We start from the raw sequence: 24337 nt of genomic DNA on the forward strand, positions 1-24337 counted from the left end.
CAAACATTACTGTAATATTAAATCCACTAAACTTCTAAATTCATGAATGGAAAAATATCAGTATAAACATTAATCAAAAGAAGTTTATTGAATAGAAGAGAGCTGCCAATGTTGAAAGTCTGATTTAAAAATGGTAAATGCTGGAAACACTCAGCAGGTCAGGTGGCATCTGTGAAAAGAGAAACAGAGTTAGCATTTCAGCTCAAGACACATTGCTAGAACAGTACTGACAAAGGGAATCTGACCAAAAACACTAACTAATTCTCTTTCTGCTGATATGGCCTGACCTGTTGAATGTTTCCAGCACTCTGGTTGGCATAGATGCCACAGAGGCTCATTTAGTAGAAATACTGTCTCATAGTGCCAGAGGTCTTGGTTCAATCCCAATCTTAGATGTTGTCCTCTTGTATTTTTCTTTTTAATTTTATTTTTATTTGGATAAGGTATTCACAAGTACTATACAAACTCTTTTTACATGTATAACCTTTTCCATTTTTTATATATGTATAGATCTATAATTATTTATATATTCACAAGTACACATTGAGAAGATATAAAAAGTAATTAGGCACTTAAATAGATACAGTAATTATGTGCAGTTGTAATTCCACTCTATTAGACTAAGTATTGATAATGGTTGTAAAAAAATAGTAGTAATAGTGGATTAATGATAATTTCCATGGATCTCTTCTGGACCATTTCTTTCTGGTCCAAAATATTGTATGTAACCCTATGTAGCTTCCATCATAGGTGTTTATATCTTAACTCGTTCATGTTTGTTCCTACCCACAAACATACTTATCCAATTCCTGTGTACTTATTTACTTCATTTTACCATTTTTTTTTCTTTCCCAAATCTTTTCCTTTACTATTGTTAATTCCCCCTTTTCCAAAAAAAAAACAGGAAACATTCAAACCAAGTGTGCTTACGTTAACACTATTACTCTGTTGATGAGGAAAGCGGTATAAACCAGTCAGAGAGTCATTTAAAGTCTGCTCACTTTGGGGTTATGAATTCAATCCATTTATTCCAAATTTGATAACATTTTTCTTTTTAATTCTCAGAGAGTAAGTCATCTTTTCCATTTTAAATATTTCCAAAATAATTTCATGCCAATCTTCTAATGTAGGTGATATTGGATTTAGCCACTTTCTGGTGATTGATTTCTTACTTGCCACTTAAAGGGCCTGCAGCAGTTTTATATCTTTCTTCTATTCCAAAAACAATACATGCCCCAAATAGAGAGTCTCCAAGTTCAGAGGTAGGTGGGTCTTAAATACCTTAACTAACATTCTGTGAATACCTTTCCAATATAAATTTAATTTAGGACAATCCCAAAAATATGGAAATAATTTGCCTCCTTGGAGCCACACCTTCTCCAACACATCACGTTTGTGTCATTAGATTTTTCCTGGTATGGGTCTTGAAGTATCTTATAATATTTTTCCAACAATGTTCTCTCCAAATCAAAGGGTTAGTCTAAGACCACAGAAAGCTGCATATTTTCCCCCAGGCATCCTCTGAAAGTACCAACCCCACTTCTTTCTCCCACTTCTCTTTAATATACAATGTGTTTTCATTTTTGGCATGAAAGAGGGCACTATATAATCGAGAAATTGATTTACTTGGTATTGAACTGTAAGCCGAATTCAGAATCTTGAAAAATTCTAATTCTACTGTTGGTAAGTCTGTGTATCTACAACTCTGGTTAACATAGTGTCGTACTTGAAGGTACCTAAAAAAGTCATTGTGTTCTAGGCCATGTTCTTCCTGCTGGGATTGAAAACTTTGTAATACACCTTTATGTGTGAATGAGAGGTAGGTTGTAAGACCTTTCTTTATCCATAGTTGAAATCTTTTATCTCCTCTGCTGGGAAGGAATTTGGTATTGTATGCACACCATCTGAAAAGTTTTAACATGTTATTGATTCCTCATGAATTAGCCACCTTCTGCCATACTTTTAAAGTGAGATTTATCCAGCTGTTTTTAAACTTTTCCAATTGGGCCATCAATCCTTTGTCCGCTATTGAAGCTTGTAGAGGAAAACTGTCAATCAATCCAAATTCTATTTCCTTCCATCTAGCCTTATATTCCCTATTGCACCAATATAACAGAGGGGTTATCTGTGAAGCATAAAAATAATTTCTCAATCAAGGAAGTGCCATACTTCTTCCTTCCTTCCTAACTGTAAGGTGTTAAATCGGATTCTCGGTTTCTTTCCTTGCCAGATAAAGCGGGAAATCCATTTGTCCCATTCTCTGAATTGATTATCGTTCACCTCCACAGATAAAGTCTGGAAAAGATAAAGTAACTGAGGGAGAATATTCATTTTTATGGTATTTATCATTGAATTTAAACTTAAAAAGGGGGTAAGATTCCATCTACATATATCTGCTTTTATCTCTGAAATTAATGGCCCATAATTTACCTGTGACAATGTTGAAAGAACTTTTGGCAGGGTTATTCCTAAATATTTTAATGATTTAGCTTCCCACTTAAGATCATATGTATCCTGCCATTTTTTGGATGTTGTATAATTTAGGGACATAACCTGTGTTTTCTTTACATTAATTTTATAACCTGATATTTTCCCGAACTCATCCAGCGGTGTAAACAATCTTATAAATTATTTTTCTGGTTCGCTGAGATAGACTAAAACATCATCTGCGAATAACACCACTTTCTGTTCAATCCCTGCTACCTTGATACCTTTTACAATTTCACTCTGTCTTATTAGTTGAGCAAGAGGTTCAATGTATAGTGCAAAAAGGAGAGGAGAAATTGGGCATCTCTGTCTCATTCCTCTCTCTAAAATAAAGGAGTCAGAGAGATCCCCATTTGTCTTAATTCGAGCTGCAGGGCTGCCATATAAAGTCTGGATTACTTTAATAAACTTTTCTTGAAAGCTGAATCGTCCTAACACTCTGTATAGGAATAACCAACTAACTGAATCAAATGCTTTCTCAGTGTCTAATCCCACTACCATTGTCTAATCCCACTACCATTGTCTCTGTCCCATTCTTAGTAACCTGTTCTAGTCTGTGTAAAGTTCTCCTTATGTTGTCCTGAGTTTGTTTTTGTTGAATAAATCCAGTCTGGTCTAAGTGGATGAGGCCAGGTAGAAGCTTTTCCAGTCTGCACACTAATATAGATGTAAATAATTTGTAATCCAAATTAAGAACGCTGACTGGCCAGTAATTACCACATTCTAGTTTATCTTTACCCTCTTTAGGAATAACTGAAATCATTGCTTCTCTCCAGGAAGGTGGAATTTCAACTCTCTGTCAGATCCAATTAAAGGTATTAAGTAATAATGGGACTAACTGTGACTTCAGCGATTTGTACCATTCTGAGGTAAACCCATCAGAACCTGGATACTTTCCGGCCTTTAGTCTAGAGATGGCCGCGATCAGTTCTTTGGCAGTTACTGGTTCTAATAGGCATTCATTTTGTAAATCTGTGAGCTTGGGTAGATCTAAGGAATTCAGGAAAGTGTCTATATAGGGCTCATTGGAAGCCCGGAGTTGAGAGTGCAGCTCTCGATAATATGTTTCAAAACTCTCTTGAATTTTGCCTATTGTTCTCTCCACAAGCTTTGTTTTTGGATTCTTTAATTTATGAATTGTATTGTCTGCTTGTTGTTTTCGTAATTTATATGCTAATAATCTAGCTGATTTACTTCCTACTTCATAATTCTTTTGTCTCAGATAAAGAAAATTTCCTTAAGTTTCCAATGTGTAAATATCATCAATTTCACTTTGCAGTTTCTTAATTTCCTGTTTTAAGTTAGAATTAATTTTTGTTGCTATCTACAACTTGAAGTTCTTTTAATTTTCCTTGAAGGTCTGCTAATTTTTGTGCATTGATTTTTTTCATGTGAGGGGTAATGGAAATAATTTTTCCTCTCGGTACAGTTTTCAATGTATCCCATAAAATCACTGGTGAAGTTTCTCCCGTGTCATTAAGATCTAGTTATTCTTTGATTTCTCCCCTTAATCTCTCCATTACTTTCGGGTTATTGAGTATATGTGAATTTAACCTCCATAGTGTTTTCCTCATTTTCCTTTCCAGGATTAGAGACATACCCACTGGGCTATGATCCGACAGATCAATTGTTGCAATATTATAGTCTTTTATCCTGAGTCTATCTGTGTTAAATATAAAAAAAAGTCTATCCTTGAATAAGCTGAATGACGGAAAGAGTAATGTGTATAGTCTTTACTAGTGGGGTGTAATTCCCTGCACACATCTATAATTCCCAAATCCTCCATCAATGAATTCACTTTCCTAGTCAGAGGTTTATTCTGAGTAACTATTCTTGAAGAATCTAATGCAGGGTTTAACCTAATATTAAAATCCCCTCCACAGATTACTACCCCTTGAGAACTGACCATTAGGTCAAAAATGACCATTCACAACCTGGTGGAGCATAAACATTCAACAATGTTATTTCAGTGCCTTCTATTCTTCCTGTAATTTTTACAAATTGTCCATCCTTGTCTTTAGTCTCTGAAATATGTTCATAATTAAGAGCACTTGATATTAAAGTAGCTACCCCTCTTTTGTGGCTCAATTTATATGATGAATAAAATACATGCTTAAAGCCCATCCTTTTTAATTTTGCATGTTCAGATTGGCTCATGTGTGTTTCCTGAAGGAAAGCTATTTGTGCCCTCTCTTTTTTCAATTTAGACATACTTATTTCTCTTAATTGGATTCAAAACCCCATTAACATTATAGGAAATTATTTTTACCAGTTCAATTTACATTTTTCTCTAATAGAAAAAAACACTCTCCTTTTCTAAACAAACAGTAAGCAATCCCTTCTCAACAGTAAACCAAAACATAAAACCACACCCTAGATATTTTTGAATGTATAACATTTGAAAATTTTCCCTGACTTCCAACAGTGAGGCCTGAGCACCGACCTGCCTCAGTTCAGAGGGATCACCGCTATCTTCACCCTGTGTTAGAGGGCCCTCCACAATCTGAACAATCATAGAGAATTCTTTCCTTTTAACGTCTCGACCATATTGCTATCATTCAAGTTATTCTATCTAGTTTATTTTCAGTCACCAGCTTTCATTTTACCTTTAAGTCTGATTTACTCTTTTCAGTCATTTCTCTTAATTAATCTATACTCTCTGTACGTTTGCATCTGAATATTTGCAGCTTTTCCTTGTAGTTTGACACTCTAGTTCGCGTGGAGTGTCCTCGCTGCACTGGCTGCCATGACTTCTGTCGAATCATCTCCAGTAACGACTCTGGTTGGGTGATAATTTTTATGGGTAGTCCCCGGTCCGCCAGGTCCGACGTTGCCTTGTCCACTGTATCGTAGGTTTTTGTCCCTTTGTCGTAAAGGACTCTTAGCCAAGCTGGATACAGGGTCAGGAATCTGATGTTGTTTTCCTTCAGGACCGTCCGTGCTTCCACGTATTCCTTCCATCTGGCAAGGATCCCCGGTGCGTAATCGTGGTCAAAGCCGATTTTACAGTTGCTCCACATGAAACCTTTCTTTTGCCATGCCCGTTTAAACACTTCTTCCTTCTTTCTGTAACTGAGAAATCTGACCAGAATCGATCTGGGCTGGGCATCTGCCGGGGGTTGTGGTGTCAACGCGCGGTGGGCCCTTTCTATCTGTAGGTCTTTTGCGTCCAGTATATAAAGATTCTCTCTAAGCAGCTTCTCCACGAAGGGAATCACCAATCCGGGTTTACCTTCAGCTCCTTAGGGAACTCCGTAGATCCTCAAATTTTTCCTTCTTGAGCTGCCTTCTTGGTCTATTAGCTTCCACTGGAGCTGCTCTTGCAGCTTTAGCATTCCTGTTATCACTTCCTCTGCATTTTGCAGCTGCTCCTCAGTCCCTACAATCCTCGCTTCGGCTTAATCTAACCTCAAATTAGTTTTTACTATTTCTCCTTTGATATCTTCCAGCTGTTTGTTGTTATCTTGTCGGAACTCATGAACCTCTCTGAGAATCAAAGTCAGATTCACCGATTCTTCCTCAGTGCCTCCGTCCTGGCTAGCCGTTGGGGAGCTAGGCCCCTTGTCTTGCTGCATCTCTTTGTATTTATCAGTCTTCTGAGCGGACTTTTTATTCTCGTTCTTAGACATCATCCTTGCCCCTTTTATTTATATAGTTATATAATACTAAATATTTGTCTAATTTCGACTTTGGGACAGTTTACCTTCTTTTTTGTCGAGAGACCTTTCCTTACGCCGCCATTCCCTTGATGACCCGTCTCTTGTATTTTTCATGTTCACTCTGTGACTGCCTGGGTTTTGTCAAGTGCTCTGGATTTGTCTGAAATCCCAAATATTTCTGGGTCAGTAGATTAATTGGCCTCTATAAATTGCTACCAGGTGTAAAGAAATAGTAAGAGTTTTGCAATGTTGATGATTAAATGGAGGGTATAAAAATCAGATTACTGTAAATGGTATGTTGATGGTTGGAACAGACACAATGGTATTAGGCCCACTTGAGCTGTATAATTCAATGATTTTAATTATAAATCTTCCTTATTTTGTTGAAAAGATTCAAAATGCATAAGACTTGACCGTATTGCATTGCAAAAATTACTCCAAATACAAATATGTAATGCTCCTCTTGAATTTGAATGCAATAGGTAGTGATTTTCACTGTTGCTCTCCTGCCCTGGCACCAGAGTGGTTTTATTCAGTATATAGGTAGCTACATTGAAACCTGATATTTTGCTTGATTGATTCAATAAGCTATGTATAAAGTTTATCTTTCAACTGGATATTCATAAGAATCTCATAAGAATTCATAAGAAATAGGAGCAGCAGTAGGTCATCTAGACTGTCGAACCTGCTCCACTGTTCAATAAAATCATGACTGATCTGGCTGTGAACTCAGCTCCACCTTCATCCTTTCCCCCATAACCTTTAATTCCCCTGCTATGCAAAAATCTATCTAACTGTGGCTTATATATATTTAATGAGGTAGCCTCTACTGCTTTCCTGGGCAGAGAATTTCACAGATTCACTACTCTCTGGGAAAAACAGTTCCTTGTCTCCGTCCTGAATCGGTTCCTCCAAATCTTGAGGTTATATCCCCTAGTTCTAGTCTCACTTACCAGTGGATACACATTTTTTTGCCTCTGTTTTATCTATCTCTTTCATAATTTATGTATTTCCATACTATCTCCTCTTATCTGAATTCCAGTGATTCTAGTCGCAGGCGATTCAATCTCTCCTCAACTTAATCTCCGGAATCAACATCATGAACCTCCTCTACACCGCCTCCAAAACCAGTATGTCTTTCCTCAAGTAAGGAGACCAAAACTGCATGCAGTACTCCAGATATTCCCTCACCAGACTCTATATAATAGCAGCATGACATCTATGCTCTTTATATTCAGTCCCTCTGGCAATGAAGACCAATATTCCATTTCCCTTCTTGATAATCTGCTAAACCTGCAAACCTTTAGTGATTCATACACAAGCATACCCAAACCCTCTACACAGTGGCACCCTGCATCCTTTCACCATTTAATTAACAATCTGATCCATCTTTTCTTCCAAAGTGAATGACATTGCATTTAGCAGCATTGTACTCCATCTGTCAGACCCTTGACCTGTCACTTAGTCTACCTTATTGCTACTGTCAGGAAGCCTAAAGACACACACTCAGCAATTCAGGAACAGCTTCTTCCTCTCTGCTATACGGTTTCTAAGTGGACATTGAAACCATGAACACTACTTCACTTTATACATACATTATTTCTGTTTTGCACTTTTTAAATCTATTTTATATATACTGTAACTGATTTACTTATATTTTTCTTTCTATATTATCATGTATTGCATTGTACTGCTGCTGCTAAGTTAACAAATTTCACAACACATGCTGGTGATCATAAATCTGATTGGTTCTATCTATCTCTCTCTAGAGACTCTCTACATCCAAAAGATTAACAACATTTTAAGGGTATTTATAAATTGACAACTGATTTTTTATGTGAACAATTGTGGGACCCATACAATGGTTCACAATTCTGAGAAAAATATTTACAGGGAATCATTAGAGCAGAGATTGGTTAGCTTTGCATTATTCATGTTTTGTTTATTTATCTTTTGTCAGTTCCTGCCTTCTTCAAACTGTTGAAACAAACACTGCCCGACCTTTAAACACCAGCATTGAAACTACACAACAAAATGTGACGAAACAAAAAAAATACAAATTGTGCCAAAGGCAAACACCCAAAATGCTGGAGGAACTCAACAGGCCAGGCAGTATCTATTGAAATGAATAAACAGTCAATGTTTTGGGCCGAGACCCTTTATCGGGACTGGAAAAAAAAAGCGAAGAAGCCAGAGCAAGAAGGTGGGGGAAGGGGAAGAAGAAGCACAAGGTGGCAGGTGATAGGTGAAACTGGGAGTGGGGGAAGGGTGGAGCTGGGAAATTGATTGGTGCACGTGATAAAGGGCTGGAGGAGGGGGAATCTGATAGGAGAGGGTAGAAAATTATGGAAGAAAGGAAGAGGAAGGAGCACCAAAGGGAGATAGGAGAGAGAGAGGGAAGGAGGAATGGTGAAATGGAATCAATGTTCTGAACATCAACTTCTTGAACTTATGGTAATTACCCCCCCCCCAACCCCTTCACCATTCCTTCACACACTTATCAGCGGTGATCAATGGTGAATTTCCGTCCTCGTGTCTCCTTCCAAATGCAAATGCTTTCTTTTGCCCAATGTTGTTCAACTAATTAAATTAGCACTCAAATGGGCAACTGAGCTAATCACTTCTGCCGACATAATGTCCATGTCCTTTGGCTTCTCAGATCTCAACAGAAGTCAACATCCAACAAAACGCAAGACAAGCATTAAAAAAGAACAAAGCAACATTCCGGCAGGAACCTTTAAAAACAAGAGGGGAAGATATTAGAGATGTTTTCATTCTCTCTTAGTCATTTTACCCTTATCCAGACACACGGCATAGGTCAGTCCTCGTACTATCACCCTGTATGTATTTCCTTGTCTGTTGGCTATAGTATCACCCTCCACTTTAGTTCCCTTACAGAATTGAATTGGCTTTATCAATGCATTGAGTTGTGCAATTAGGAACAAAAGGAATAGATTTTCCTGACAAACAACAAACAACAAGTCCTGACGAAGGGTCTCGGCCTGAAACGTGGACTGTACCTCTTCCTAGAGATGCTGCCTGGCCTGCTGTGTTCACCAGCAACTTTGATGTGTGTTGCTTAGATTTTCCTGTCACCTCCTTTCAAGGGGCAATTGTTCAAATTATACAGAGCATGGGGAAGGACAGGTAACCACTGAGATAAAGTATGGGCAGGAGTAATCAAGCGAATTTGCTGTTTCGTTTGTTCAATTAGACCACTGGCCTGAGAGTAATAGGGGACATGGAAGTCGGCACACCATTAGAGACAGGCCACTCTTGTATCCTGAAACCCATAAAGACTGGTCCATTATTGGATTGAATTTCAAGGGGATCACTGTATGCAGAAACAAGATGTGCTTATCCCTGAAGGGTACCATTCTGGTTAGCTGTCACCGGTTTTGAAATATGGCCCAAGTGCAGAGTGAGAGACGCTGAAGCAGGTCGATAGTTCACAGACTTTAATGCGAACAGTGTTAAAGGGAAAAGAAAACAAGGAATACTAAGCTAACCAGGGCCGTTAACTAAAACTGTCAAATGGAAATGGAAGCCTACACTGCAGCTGAAAAGAACAACTAAGAATAAAACTAATACAGCTAGTCTTCAGAGTCAGTTGACTCAACTGTCCAATTTCTCAGGCAAGGCGGAACGCAGGCAGCGAAGCGTTACCGTGTCCAAGTCTCGACAAGCACTACAACAACAAGTATGGAGTTAAATACTATTACAATGAAATAATAATTAGCTGACACGTGCATATAAACAAGCTCAATTGCCGTATCTACTGCACTGCCGAATCCGTGGTTGTGACAGGGCGCCCCTCTCGAGGCGCAGCCCCTGAGGCGCCACAGACCCGTGTCCGCTAGAAGTCCCAGATCAGTGACTTGTCCAAGATGTCCTCCACGTTCTTCTGGGCCATACCCCACCCAGTCCACAAGGCACTAGATCTTATCATATACCCAGCAAGATGCCAGGAGGTGCCACACTGTATAGACAAGGGAACCATCTACCAGGCGGGGAGGAGGGGGAAGTGTGGTGATTGGGGCCAGCGGAGAGGCAGTAACCGGCTTGAGCTGGGAAACATGGAATACTGGGTGGATCTTTAGTGATGCTGGTAGACGCAATCTATAAGACAACTTGTTGACAGCCTTTTCTGCTACACATGGTCCCAAGTAGCGCGGTGCCAGCTTCCGGCTCTCGACTTTCAGGGGAAGATCCCTTGATGCCAACCAGACCTCCTCTCCTGGCTTGAACGGCCTTATCTGTCGACGGAGCTGATCAGCCTGCCGGGAATGCTGTTTGTGGGCGTGCTGCAGAGAAGCCCTGGCTCGTCTCCAGGTGTGCTTGTAGCGCTGGATCCGCTGTTCAGCAGCAGGAACTCCTATGTCGATCTCCTGATCAGGGAAGAGCGGGGGCTGGAATCCCTTCTGGCATTCAAAGGGAGACATACCAGTGGAGGTCAACTGGAGGTTATTGTAGGCGATCTCTGCCCAAACCAATTGGGAGCTCCAGGATGTGGGGCTGGAAGAGGCAAGACAGCGCAGAGTTGTCTCCAACTCCTGGTTCACTCTCTCAGTCTGGTCATTAGATTGGGGGTGGAAGCCAGACAAGAGGCTGGCCGTGGCTCCTACAAGTGAGCAGAAAGCCTTCCAAAAGCGGGAAGTGATCTGTGGTCCATGATCAGACACTATGTCTTGAGGAAAACCATGGAGCCTGAACACAAGTTGAACCATGAGTGTGGCAGTCTCATGATGGGAGCTTGGAGAGGGCAATGAGATGGGCAGCCTTGGAAAATCGATCCACAATGACCAAAATGGTGGTGTTTCCATTAGACGGGGGCAGACCAGTGATGAAATCCGCTGAGAGGTGGGACCAGGGGTGGTAGGGCACAGGCAGTTGACATAACAGACCCACAGGAGGCTAGCAAGATGTCTTGTTCTGAGCGCAGGTGGGACAGGCAGATACAAAGTCGTGGGCATCCTGGGACACAGGTGGCCACCAAAATTGTCTCCTTGTAAACTCCTGAGTCCGTTGAATTCCCAGATGTCCAACCAGATGGAAGGAGTGACCCCATTCCAACACTTTGGAACACACCGCAGCAGGGACAAACAGCCAGTTGGGAGGTCCCCCATCCGGGCCTGGATCTGATTGTTGGCGGCCCTCACCTCTGCCTCTATTCCCCGGATCACCGGAGCAGTGATACACGAGCGAGGAAGAATTGGCTCTGGATCGGCATTGTCCTCAGATCCGTCGAGCTGCCGGGAGAGAGCGTCGGTCTTTGTATTCTTGCTGCCGGGACAATAAGTGAGGATGAAATTGAACCGTGTGAAGAAGAGAGCCGACCGGGCTTGACAAGAGTTGAGTCTCTTAGCATCCCGAATACAGGAGAGGTTCTTGTGATCTATCCAGACCAAGAATGGGTGCTCTGCCCCCTCCAGCCAGTGTCACCATTCCTCCAGGGCTTTTTGACAGCTAGAAGCTCCCTGTTCCCAACATCATAATTCCTCTCGGCCAGAGTCAAGCGATGGGAAAGAAAGGCGGGATAGAGCCAAAATTCCAGATGAAGTGGCACTAAAAGGTCACAAACTCCATGAAGCCCCGTACCTGTTTGACAGTAGATGGTTGGGCCACTCTGCAACTGCCTGAACTTTACTAGGGTCCATTTGAGCACTGGATGGGGTAAATATATAGCCCAAAAATGACACCTGGTCCTTATGGAATTCACATTTTTCAGGCTTGGCGTACAGGTTACTTTCAAGAAGCCATCTGAGTACTCTCCGGACATGCTGGATGTGCTCCTGATGAGAGTGGGAATAGATGAGGATGTTATTTAAATACACAAACACTCTTTCAGTACGAGAGCGGGAAAAGAACCGGCCCCAGGGAGGACTAGTGCCTTTTAGGAGGTTTATGGCACAGTCGTATGGCCGGTGTGGGGGCAGGGTGGTGGCCTTTCTTTTACTGAAAACCTCAAGGGGATCCGCATATTCAGCTGGAATCCCAGACAGGTCCACATCCTGAGCTGACACAGGAGGGGATTCATGGAACGGAGCATGATCTGGACCCAGACAGGTAAACAGGCATGCCAGTCCCCACTCTTGGAGTACCTTCAGAGACCAATCGATCCGTGGGTTATGTCAGGATAACCGGGGAGATCAAGTACTATGGCAGTTCAGGTGAATTAATAATAATAATAATAATAATAGACAACTGTTAGTCTCATGAGACCATGGATTTGCGCCTTGGAAGTTTCCAGGGCGCAGGCCTGGGCAAGGTTGTATGGAAGACCAGCAGTTGCCCAAGCTGCAAGTCTCCCCTCTCCATGCCACCGATGTTGTCTAAGGGAAGGGCATTAGGACCCATACAGCTTGGCACCGGTGTCATCGCAGAGCAATGTGTGGTTAAGTGCCTTGCTCAAAGACACGCACGCTGCCTCAGCCAAGGCTCGAACCAGCGACCTTCAAATCACTAGACCACTTAACCACTTGGCCACGTGCCAACAGGTGAATTAACCAGATAGAAAGTTATTTCTTCATTGTGGTTGCCTCTGAGCACTAGTTGGAGGGGTTAGGTGGAAAGCTGGATCTGGCTGGTTCCCAAAAGTCGACCATCCACCGCCTTGACGTTGATCTTTTCCCTTAATTCCCGAGTTGCAACTCCCCATCTTTGAGCGGCCTTGACGTATCACTCTGACCAATGAATCTCAAGGCCAAGGTCAGCTGCTCTCTCTCTGCTGGGTCCATCTTTGTGTGGTCGAGACTTGCTGTCACCGGGTTTGAATATGACCCAAGTAAGGAGTGAGAGTCACTGAAGCAGGTCGCTAGTTCACAGACTTTAATGCGAACGGTGTTAAAGGGAAAAAGAAACAATAAATGCTAGGCCAAACAGGACCATTAATTAAAGCTCTCAAATGGAAAATGAAGCCTACAATGCGGCTGAAAGGAACAACTCAGAATAAAACGAATACCGCTAGTCTTCCGAGTCAGTTGACTCGATGGTCCAATTTCTCAGGCAAGGCAGAATGCAGGCAGCAAAGCTTTGCTGTGTCCAAGTCTCGACAAGCACTACAACGACAAGTATGGAGTTAAATACCATCACAATGAAATAATAATTAGCTGACACGTGCATATTCACAAGTGCAATTGCCGTATCTACTGTGCTGCCGAATCTGTGGTTGTGACATTAGCTCTTGCCATCAGAAGTCCAGAGTAAGTGTTCACCATAGTGACCAGGTTACATAGAAACATAGAAAACATACAGCACAATACAGGCCCTTCGGCCCACAGAGTTGTGCCAAACATGTCCCTACCTTAGAAATTACTAGGCTTACCTATTGCCCTCTATTTTTCTAAGCTCCATGTACCTATCTAAATGTCTCTTAAAAGACCCTATCGTATCTGCCTCCACCACCGTTGCCGACAGCCCATTCCACACACTCACCACTCTCTGATTAAAAAACATACTCCCAGCATCTCCTCTGTACCTGCTCCCAGCACCTTAAACCTGTGTCCTCTTGTGGCAGCCATTTCAGCCCTGGGAAAAAGCCTCTGACTATCCACACGATCAATGCCTCTCATCATCTTATACACCTCTATCAGGTCACCTCTCATCCTCCGTCGCTCCAAGGAGAGAAGGCTGAGTTCACTCAACCTATTCTCATAAGGCATGCTCCCCAATCCAGGCAACATCCTTGTAAATCTCCTCTGCACCCTTTCTATGGTTTTCACATCCTTCCTGCAGTGAGGCGACCAGAACTGAGCATAGTACTTCAAGTGGGGTCTGACCAGGGTCCTATATAGCTGCAACATTACCTCTCGGCTCCTAAATTCAATTCCACGATTGATGAAGGCCAATACACTGGATGCCTTCTTAACCACAGTCAACCTGTGCAGCTGCTTTGAGTGTCCTATGGACTCGGACCCCAAGATCCCTCTGATCCTCCACACTGCCAACAGTCTTACCATTAATACTATATTCTGCCATCATATTTGACCTACCAAAATGAACCACTTCACACTTATCTGGGTTCTGGAATCACTTTTGTAAAGGAAGGGGACTGACATAATCTATTTGTCAAATCTGAGCAGGGGCACAGTCATGGCGAATGGCAGCCAAGGGTTGGGTTAGAAACTGTCAGTCCTTAATTTATAAACAAAGCCCACAATTCTCTCTTGCTTTACAAGGTATATCAGTGGGACTGACTAATCCTCACACCCTAGAATACTCCACAGTACCCTGTATCCCAAAATGACCAGGAAATGCATGGGTCCACTGAGCAAGTGGCAAGAATGGTATTTGAGTCTGAGGACTAGATGTCACCATATCAACACAAGTGTGTTTGTCAGCAGTGTTGTTAGATCTTGTCATTGGTGAATCACCTTTCAAATGGGTGACAACGTGGTAAACTGTAAGGGTAACACACAATGATCTGCCCCAAATGTCATTCCATAACTCTGTTCCCCAAAAGGAATGTCCCATAACAGTATAAGACTGCTGGTTCCATTGGGGCAACCACACAACAAGTCCATTAGCAACAGCTCAAGAATCATTATAAATATGGGATTCTTCAGTTTCATTCACAATGACAGTGTGCACTGCTACAAGCTCTACATATTGACATGACCCATCAGAGTCTTCCTTCTTCAGAAATTGTTGGGTGAGAGGGTTAAGGCTACAATGACCATTTTTCCGTATCACAGAACCATCGATAAACCAAGGATGGTGCTGCTGTCCCTGGGATTTAAAAGCAGTCTTAACCTGCATCTGTTCCCGATCTACATCTGACCCTTCAAGTTGGGCCAACAGACTGCTTGTCTCTGTTCCAGTCTGACCCTGAGCTAGCCCTAACAAAGCCAAAAAGGCATCACATAAAGAACACACAGAGGATGGAAAGAGTACTGGAGGCTCAGTAACTCACTGATAACTTGAACTTGAGAACCTTCAGTACTGTCAAGGTCATCAATAGTCCAATTGCCATACTACCTATGGATCTAGCCAACTGAGAGCTAAGAACAGGGATGAGATGCAAGCAAACAAAGTCACCTAAAAAGGAATATTTATTTATTTATTTAGTGGCCTTTGACCCACACCAAGCAACCCCTGATTTAACCCTAGCATAATCACAGTATACTTTACAATGACCAATTAACCTACTAACCAGTATATCTTTGGACTGTGGGAGGAAACCGAAGCACCCAGAGAAAACCCACACATTTCACGGGGAGGACGTACAGACTCCTTACAGATGACGTTGGAATTTAACTCCGATCACCTCCTCAATCATGACTCAGTCCTCCATGTAAGTACCCCTTACTCCATCCCACAGCTGCCTATTTTATACAGTTTTGTCAACAAGAAACCTTTCTCAGCTAAGAAACAACAACACTTCAGGATCCCCTTGGAAGCCTTAAAATTCAGCAATAGAGGTTCAATCACCAATCCATAATCTCATTCTACTGGAGAATATAGTAGGGAATCAAGAATATCTTCTTAACTACGGCTATCTTCATGACAAGAGACAAGTATGACCGTGGTAACTACAGAGGGAACTCTCTACCGTCTGTCACAGGGTTCTCCTCAACTGCTAAAATGCTGTTCCCCAGTGGACGTGATCTTTACTATGTGACAACTTGAAGTGGGGAGCAGCACCATTATGAATACATATCCTTTTTCAGTCTCACTAAACCCTTTGACTCCATCCCTCAAGAATGTGGAGCAATCTCCTCAAATTCATCTGCCCACACAAATTCATCACAATCTGACAGTTGCTTCATACTGGTGTGTAAATCATGATCCTAACCAATGGGCTACTACTGAGCAAGGCCACTTTCAAATAAGACTACATTATTACACCAAAATAACTCTCTTGTGCAATGCTGTACTTCACATCCAACAAAGTTTTGTGTGGGAGAGGAGCTAATCTTCAAAGCTCGTGAGAAACTATTTATACTTATGCCAACTACACGTCAGAACCAAGGCTGTTAGAATCCCAGTAGATAAGATTCAGTGTGCAGACAATGCCATGTTTGTTTGAGCCCAGAGACCATGCTGCAAGCCATTGTTGATTCAATCATTCCACATTTTTAAGGGAGATTTCCTCAACAACCTGTCTCCATTACATAGCACTGCCCTCTGACAATAAAGGTTCATATTGAGACGCTTAGAAAAGTGGATCAATTCTTATATCTTGGGAGCCACTTGTGCCAGCACTTTCAATGCACCAGAACTGCCTTTGGTCAACTGAATAAATAAGACTACTTGAAGATTAAGACCATAGGTATGGACACGCGGTCTACTGGGCATTGGTGAGCCCTGCCCCCTAAGGTGCTTTATAATCTGCGACTATCTTAGGTAGGCATCTAAGGACACTGGGAAGATACAACTAATGCCACCTGTGCAATGTCCTTTAAATTCACCGGCAGGTTAAGTGAACTATTGTCAGTGTTCACTCCCAGGATGTAGCCTGAGGTACAATGAGTTAGTTCTATTGGGTAGACAAAGTCACTCACATGTCTGACTCCTGAAACGGGCACTATACTTTGAGATCTATCATGGGAAGATAATACCAGACAGGCAGAGGAAAAAATTTAAGGATTGACATAAACCATCCTGGGACTGTGAAGGAGGATATAAGGTTGTGTTAAGAACCACAAGCTATGCATCTGGAGAAGAAAGAAGTCCTGTGTGAGTGACAAAGGGAGAACATCATCTTACAATCTAACCACATTCCTATGGAAAACTGAGAGGCCATGAACTTTCAAGAATAACACAGAAAACACAGTATTTGTTAAATGGTGAGAGATTGTGTGGGTTCATCTTCAAAGGCTTCTGAGTGAAGTTGTACAAGAGATACAAAAGGCCCACATGTAGGGCTGCAGAAGGGAAAGTGGGATTGTTAGTCTTGTACCAAGATAGCATGAAGACTGGAGTAAGGCTGTCTTATAATTGGAGAGCACCTTGGTGAGACATTACCTGGTCTTTTCTAAGCATCTCAATATGAAGGAGTGCAGTGAAGACACAATAAATCTATTTCAGAGATCACTCTTTGAGGAGGCATTGAATACATTGAAACTATTCCCAAGAGTTTAGGAAAATGGGAGAAGATCTCATTAAAATTCACAAAATTCTTATCCTTTAGGCTGGGTGATGCAGGATGTCTCCCCTGGCTGAGAAATGTCAGGGACAAGTTGAGAACAAGAACAGAATGATTCAGGCTGAAGTGAGAAGGTGGTGAACCTTTGAAATTCTCTATCCCAGTGCATTCTAGCGATTTAGTGCTTCCATTCATCCCAAAGGGAGATTAATAGATTTCTGTATAATAAATGGTCCTGAGGTAAGAGATCAGCCATGATCTTGAAGAATGGCAGAACAGGCTTGACAGATTAGCAACTGTTGGTATGGGAGCTGTTGAAGACCCATTTTTTGGGGGGAGTCAAGCTTCTGCTTAAATCAGTTGAACCCAGATATGGGTTCATTGGAAGAATTTTCCTTTGACTGGATAACCAGCAAAGTGAACAGGAATGCAGAGGGGGAGGTGGGGGGGAGAGGAGGGAGGAAACGTTGAGTCAGACCATGAGAGGCCCGCGTTGGGCATTTTCATGCCTTACAAGGCGCAGAACAGGAAATCTATTTTTAAGGAAGAAGTTAATTGGGTAAGAATTTATCTGAAGGAGGCCACATAGGCTAAGATACTTATGATTCTGCCTGAACGTCAGCAAGAAATCAACACATACCAAGAAATGTACTCATAAACAATGATGGGCTAAAATCATCACCTTAAACTTTGCAATCAGTAATGGATAAAGATCTACAAGGGGACAATCACTGATTGTGCAATTAGGATTACATTCTAACTGCGACAGTTATGAGGGATGACAACACTTAGGAAACATTATTATAATGTGAAGGTTAGACAATGTAATTCTGCATTCCTTCAAAAGGATGTACTTACTTAGATTTGCACATAGATGAGAACAAGTTGCAGCCAGTTAAAGGGAAATTTGAGGTTACTATCAAAGCAACCAAATGCAGAAGCTTAATTGAGCTCCAGTCATTTCAAGGTTTGACCGAACGCTATATCAGATTTCTATCAAACCTTATCACAGTGTTGAATCACTTTACTACTGTTAAAAAGGATGAGTTATTCTGGTAGAGTGAGAACCAGTAAAATGCGTATAATCTAAGCAAAGTGCAAAAATCTGCCTCTAATACTTAAGGGCATAGTGATTAGCCATTGGCATAAGAAATCTATTGTTCACACATTCTGTACACTAACCAACAGAGGGAAAAAAAGGGTGACCTTCAGAAAGAGAAGTAGCTATGTCTCAAACAGGACAAAATCTGCAGATGCTGGAAATCTGACCAACAAACAAAATCCTGCCCAAGGATTTTGCCCTGAAATGTCAACTGTATTCTTTTCCATAGATGCCGTCTGGCCTGCTGAGTTCCTTCAGCATTTTGAGAGGAGATATTATTTTTGGTAATGTAAGATTTCAACATATTCTGGGAAGGTGATTCACAAATGGTACTGATCATAAATTTAAATTGCTTATTTTGGGACCAAAGGTTGTTATTTCCACTGTTTGTAATTAAAAGATGCAAAGGTGGACAATCCTCAGAAATACATGACATGAGCAAATGCTAACATGTCTGCTTTATCAGGGCTATCCTTTAAAGAAGTCATAATGAATTTAGAAAGCAAAATTTCAACTCAACAATTAACAAAGGATTACTTTCATACTGATCAGTAGAAAAAGCCAGCGTTGTGTGGCAATACACAGATTTTTCTATGAAAAGGAGATACAAAAGTTCATACATGGATTTAAGTGAAGGCAGGAAATTCTGTTACTGGTTCACCAACAAGGAATATTCTCAAAGTTAATGATACCAAAGTAATTAGAGGGGAAGATTATGGCGTACCGTCATAAAGGAGGTAGAGAAGCCTCAGCGATTCAGGAATAGCTTCTTCCCCTCTGCCTACGATTGCTCAATGGAATTTGAAACCATGATCACTAGCTGACTTTATTTTAATTTCTGTTTTTGCTCTATTTTTAATTTAACTATTTAATATATATATGTATGTATTTATGCCAGTAATATTAAATTGATTCTGATTCAAAGTACTCTGTTCATAACTTTGTACAAGAAATAGAAAGCGTGTATCTGGGAGATTTATCTATTGTCCTGACATCAAGTATGAAGAACTGCCTTTGATGAATAGTACTTCAGGGATGGATTTAGTTTACAAGATCATTTAACATTGTCTATTTTAGAAAAAGGAAAAGAAAACTTCATATTATTAATTGCCAACCATTCAAAGTGGCCGGAAGTAAAGAATGTGGAGTCATGTACGAACCTCGAAAGCATGATAGAGGAGTTAAGATCAATCTTTGTCACACATGTATATAGTGAAGAAATAATGGCCCACAGTTTAGATCATTTCATTCTGAACTACTCAAAAATAATAATGGAATGATATACTGCCTCATTTCTCCTTACTATCGAGCTTCAAATGGGGAAATAGACATCAGTTAGCACAATAAAGCTCATGATGAAGAAACACAGCATTGAGATGGATCAACTGTCACAATGAACCAGTGGCTTGCACCATCTCACTCAAGATACAGGAAACCACACTCAACGACGGGATGTACTGTTGCTGAAATCTTAACGAGTAGAGACCCAGAATGATTTGCTACCCAATTTTGATGTAAAAGTGGAAGTGAGGCAATTAAAACAGGGACATTTTATGAAATAATCTACTTAGATGTTCAACCTACATGACAGTCTTTGTGTGCTGAAATCCCCCTGCAAGTCAGAGATGAGGAGATGGGGAATGAGGAAATACTAGACGGGTACAGGTCTCCAAATCAGGTTCTGAAAATCAGACAAAGTTTCTGTGAGCAACATGCACAATATGCTAGAACTCAGCAGGCCTGGTAGCATCGATGGAAAAGAGTACAGTCGATGTTTCGGGCCAAGACCCTTCGTCAGGACAGGAAAGAAAGATGAGGAGTCAGAGTAAGAAGGTGGGGGTAGCGGAGGAAGAGCCCCAAAGTGACAGGTGAAACCGGGTGTCAGGGAGGGGTGAAGTAAAGAGCTGGAAAGTTGACGAGTGGAAGAGATAAAGGGCTGGAGAAGGGGAAATCTGATAGGAAAGGTCAGAAGGCCATGGAACATAGAAAAGGGGGAGGAGCAGAAGAGGGAAGTGATAGGCAGGTAAGGAGATAAGGTGAGAGAGGGAAATAGGAATGAGAAATGGTGAAGGAGAGGTGGGGGGAAACACTCTGTGAGATCCAAGTTAGTTACCTAATCCTAATACCTGGGAGAATAGAAAAACTGACCCCTCCCACCCTCTCCATGAACTGTTTGTTCTTCTGCCATCAGGCAAACGTCACAGGAGCATCAAAACTAAAACCACAAGGCTACTAAACAGCTTCCTCCCACAGGCAGTCAGACTGCTAAATAACTGCTCTACCTGACTCTGCTTTGGACACTTTTAACTTGCACTGGACACTTATAGCTTGATTTTAACTGACATGTGGCTGTTGTGTTTTACTATTTATTGTTATATTTATTATTTAGTGTTGCGTTTGTTATGTTATGATGAACTGCTCCTGGGAAACGCTGTCTCATTCTGCCCTGCAGAGCTGATGTACAGTTAGAATGACAATAAAGTTTTCGAATCTTGAATCTTGAACCTTGAATCTTATATGTGATTATTGTCACCTGCATTGTAATAATTTTCTGAAGAAAGTCCCAAAGAGGCAGTTTGAGAAGAACATTTGAATAAATACATTTTGTTTAATTTCTGCATGTGTTTGTGGGTCCATATATGCTGCAAAGATTATTGTTAGAGATTAAGAACATACTGACCAGACAGGGAATCTGATGACTTCATTAATGTTGGGCCATTGCCAACTCCTGATTCAAATCAAAACGTTCAGCAAGCTGTTCTCAGGTATCCTGTTCCTCCCAATCTTATAGGCGTGAAGATCTTACTGCCTTTCCTCAAGTCTGCTATTTATTCAAATGTCTAATATTTGACCCTTTGTGAGTGAATTCTTATTAGAGGGGTAGATAATTTCCCTCACTTAATTCTCCAGACCCAAAAATGTTTGTACTAAGTGGAGAAACTTAAACTATTCTCTATAGCTCTCTTCCCCTCTTGTCTGCTTAAAACCTTCTTACTCACTGAATCCCATCCCAGATCTGATAAAGGTAACCACATAAAACATCTATTCTACACAGATGCTTTCCCTACCTCACTGAGTGATTCACAAATATCTACATTTTTAGTTGTTTTGTCTTGGTATATACCACAATATTTTGGGATTCTTTTTCATAATGTGCACTGAGAATGAGGAGGGCAAGCAGGATTTTCAGCGCCAACTGCCAGCCTTTTGATCGCTGCCGGAGAAGGATTCTGTAAGCGGCCTATCATAGTGTGGCATGCTATGGCTGGTGGGTAGGCCTCTCTGCCTCATGAGGTTTCCCCCTCTTTCATTGAATTTTGGTGATATTGCAGGATGGTATCATGGTTCTGTGTTTATGGATTGGACTATAGCATTTATGGACTGTGGACTTCTTCAGACTTATGGATTTTATATTCCGTGTTTTTTTAATCGCCTGTTCCTTTTCTGTTTTGTTGTGTGAGGGGAGGGGGTTTGGGGGGTTGATGTTCTGTTAGTTTTTTGTGTGGGGGAGGGTTTGTTTTTTGGGGTCAACGTTCCTGTTCCATTTTGTGCTGGAGGGGTAGTTTGGGGGGGGTGGGGGGGTTTGGTGATCGGGATACCATCCCTTTTTTACTGGGGGGAGTGGATTTGATGTTTCTCCCTCTGAACAACTTTCATGTTCTTTCTTTGTTCTGTGGCTACCTGGAGAAATACAAATTTCAGAGATACATATGGATACATGCTTTGATAATAAATGAACCTATGAACCTTTGTTTAATCACGACTTTTTGCAGACTGCCACTGTAACTTTCTACAGATACTTAGTGCAGCTCAAGGAGCAGCTAGTCACATGAAACTTTAAAGACGTGGCAGTCTTAAAAGCACAAATATTGTTTCCAACCAATATTAAACATGCTGCCACATTTGAAGATATTGAGCTGTACTGGAACCTGTGCTGGGGTGTAATTTAAGAATTTGTGATTGTTTAACTCTTGTAGCATTTATGGAATTACTAGGAACAAAAGCAGTTTACTTGGGTGTAGAGCTGTTCTTCATCTTAAAGCTCCAGTTTCTTGGCATCCATAGTTATTAGGGAGAAAATGCACAATTTCTTATACCATAAATATGATAGGGAGCTTATTGCTTTTGTTGATACTGTGTCAAATTTTAAGACCTTGTTCTCTTTTATTCTTGATTCTTCTACCACAGGGAAGGAGAGTCAAAACTTGACCATTACACAATCTTATGTATATTTTAACACTTTGATTATATCACGTATATCTTCGAACTCAAAGCAATGCTGCATGTCCCAACATCATTCCAGTTTACTCAAGATGTTCCTTCTCCAAAGTGACAATATCCTTCTTATTAGAATTTCTACAATTTCCCCTTTTATTTGTTCTGTTTTCACCGCTCCACCACTGGTGGCAAAGCCTTCAGCTGACCAGGATCTGTGCACTATAAATCTTGCAATACCTGCCTTTCTTCTACCCTTTGATGACAATCCTTATACTTCCAGTTATCAAAAATTTCCGATTCCCTTGAAGGATAAGTTTCAGATCACTCTTCCTATTAACTGCATAATGGTTCAGAATCAATCTTGTTTAAAGCTTTCTTTGTGTTAAAGATGTTTATGAATGCAAATTTTAGATCTTCTATCAAAAAGCAGCATGTTTCAAGTACGTTTTTGACAGTTGAAGTGTTTTCTGGTTGTTTTATATTGAATACTTTTGTTTGATTTGTGTGCTTATTATCACAAAGGCATGAATTGTGAAATTGGTATATTGGCATAGATTATGGATTTTTGATGGTTCATTTGTTTCCAATGCATAACTTACACATTGAACATGCTTTTTAAAACTTGGACAGGTGTTTTAGAATTTGGGATTACTGGTTAGTTATTAGAAACAAGAAATAGTATTTGACACATTCATTTTTTTTGCATTCATACTTTTCTTTAAATGCTTAACACTTCACTAATCATTTACATTTGGAGAACTAGGAACATCATAAAGCACAGAACAGTAAAGCATTGGAAAGGCCATTCAGCCCACAACATTGTGCTGGTCTTGATGCCAATACATACTGAACATCCTCTTCCTGTGTGTCATCTATTCCCCTCATATTCATGTGTCTATCTAAAAGTCTCTTAAACTCCACCAAACTGCCTGTTTCCACTACTACACCTAGTAACCTACTCCAGCCACCCACCACTCTCTGCTGAAAAAAGACTTGCCCCTCATGTCACTTTTAAATTTATCCCCTCTAAACTTCAAAGTAAGTCCATTTCCCCCCTCAGCCCCAATCTCCTGCCTTTTCCCCACACCCCTTCATGCCCTGACCAATCAAGAACCTACCAGCCTCTGCCTTAAATAGAGCCGATGACGTGGCCTCCTCAGCCACCCGTGGCAATAAATTCCACAGACCCACTCCATATCTCTGTTCTAAATGGACGTCCCTCTATTCTGAGGCTGTGGCCTCTGGTCTTAGAGACATCCCCTCCACAAACACACTATCAAGGCCTTTCAACATTCGATAAGTTTCAATGAGGTCACCCCTCATTCTTCTGAATTCCAATGAGTAGTGGCCCAGAGCCATCATATGCTCCTCATATGATAAGACTTTCAATCCATGAATCATTTTCTGGGATTGAAATCTATATAACCTTTCCTTACTCTCTAATCCAGGCAATAGCCTGGTAAACCTTTTCTGCACAGTGTCCACATCCTTCCCATAATAGGGTGACTGGAACTGCACACAGTCTGACTAAATTTTATATAACTGCAATAAGGCTTTCTTACGTTTATACTCAATACACATACCAATGAAGGCAAGCATATCAGATACCTGTTTTTACCATCTTATCTACTTACGTAGCCACTTCCAATGAATGATGGACATAGGCCCAAGATCCCTCTGTATTTTGATGCAGTTAAGGGGCCCCACTCTTTGCCTCCTGTCAGAATCAAAATCAGGTTTAATATCACTGACTTAATAAATTTTAATATCTTTGCACTGCTGCCG

General features: G+C 41.0%; 1 long non-coding RNA gene across 1 annotated transcript; it reads right to left on the minus strand.

Annotated features, from left to right (window-relative positions):
• Positions 1-24200, minus strand: LOC134340810 (uncharacterized). Its single transcript, XR_010016640.1, has 3 exons — positions 24187-24200; positions 6191-6306; positions 1-169 (listed from the first exon to the last, which is right to left on the minus strand). It is a non-coding gene; the product is annotated as an uncharacterized LOC134340810 (long non-coding RNA).
• Between the last annotated feature and the right edge of the window lie 137 nt (positions 24201-24337).

The sequence above is a fragment of the Mobula hypostoma genome, chromosome X2 (assembly GCF_963921235.1).
Source record: "Mobula hypostoma chromosome X2, sMobHyp1.1, whole genome shotgun sequence".
NCBI lineage: Eukaryota > Metazoa > Chordata > Chondrichthyes > Myliobatiformes > Myliobatidae > Mobula > Mobula hypostoma.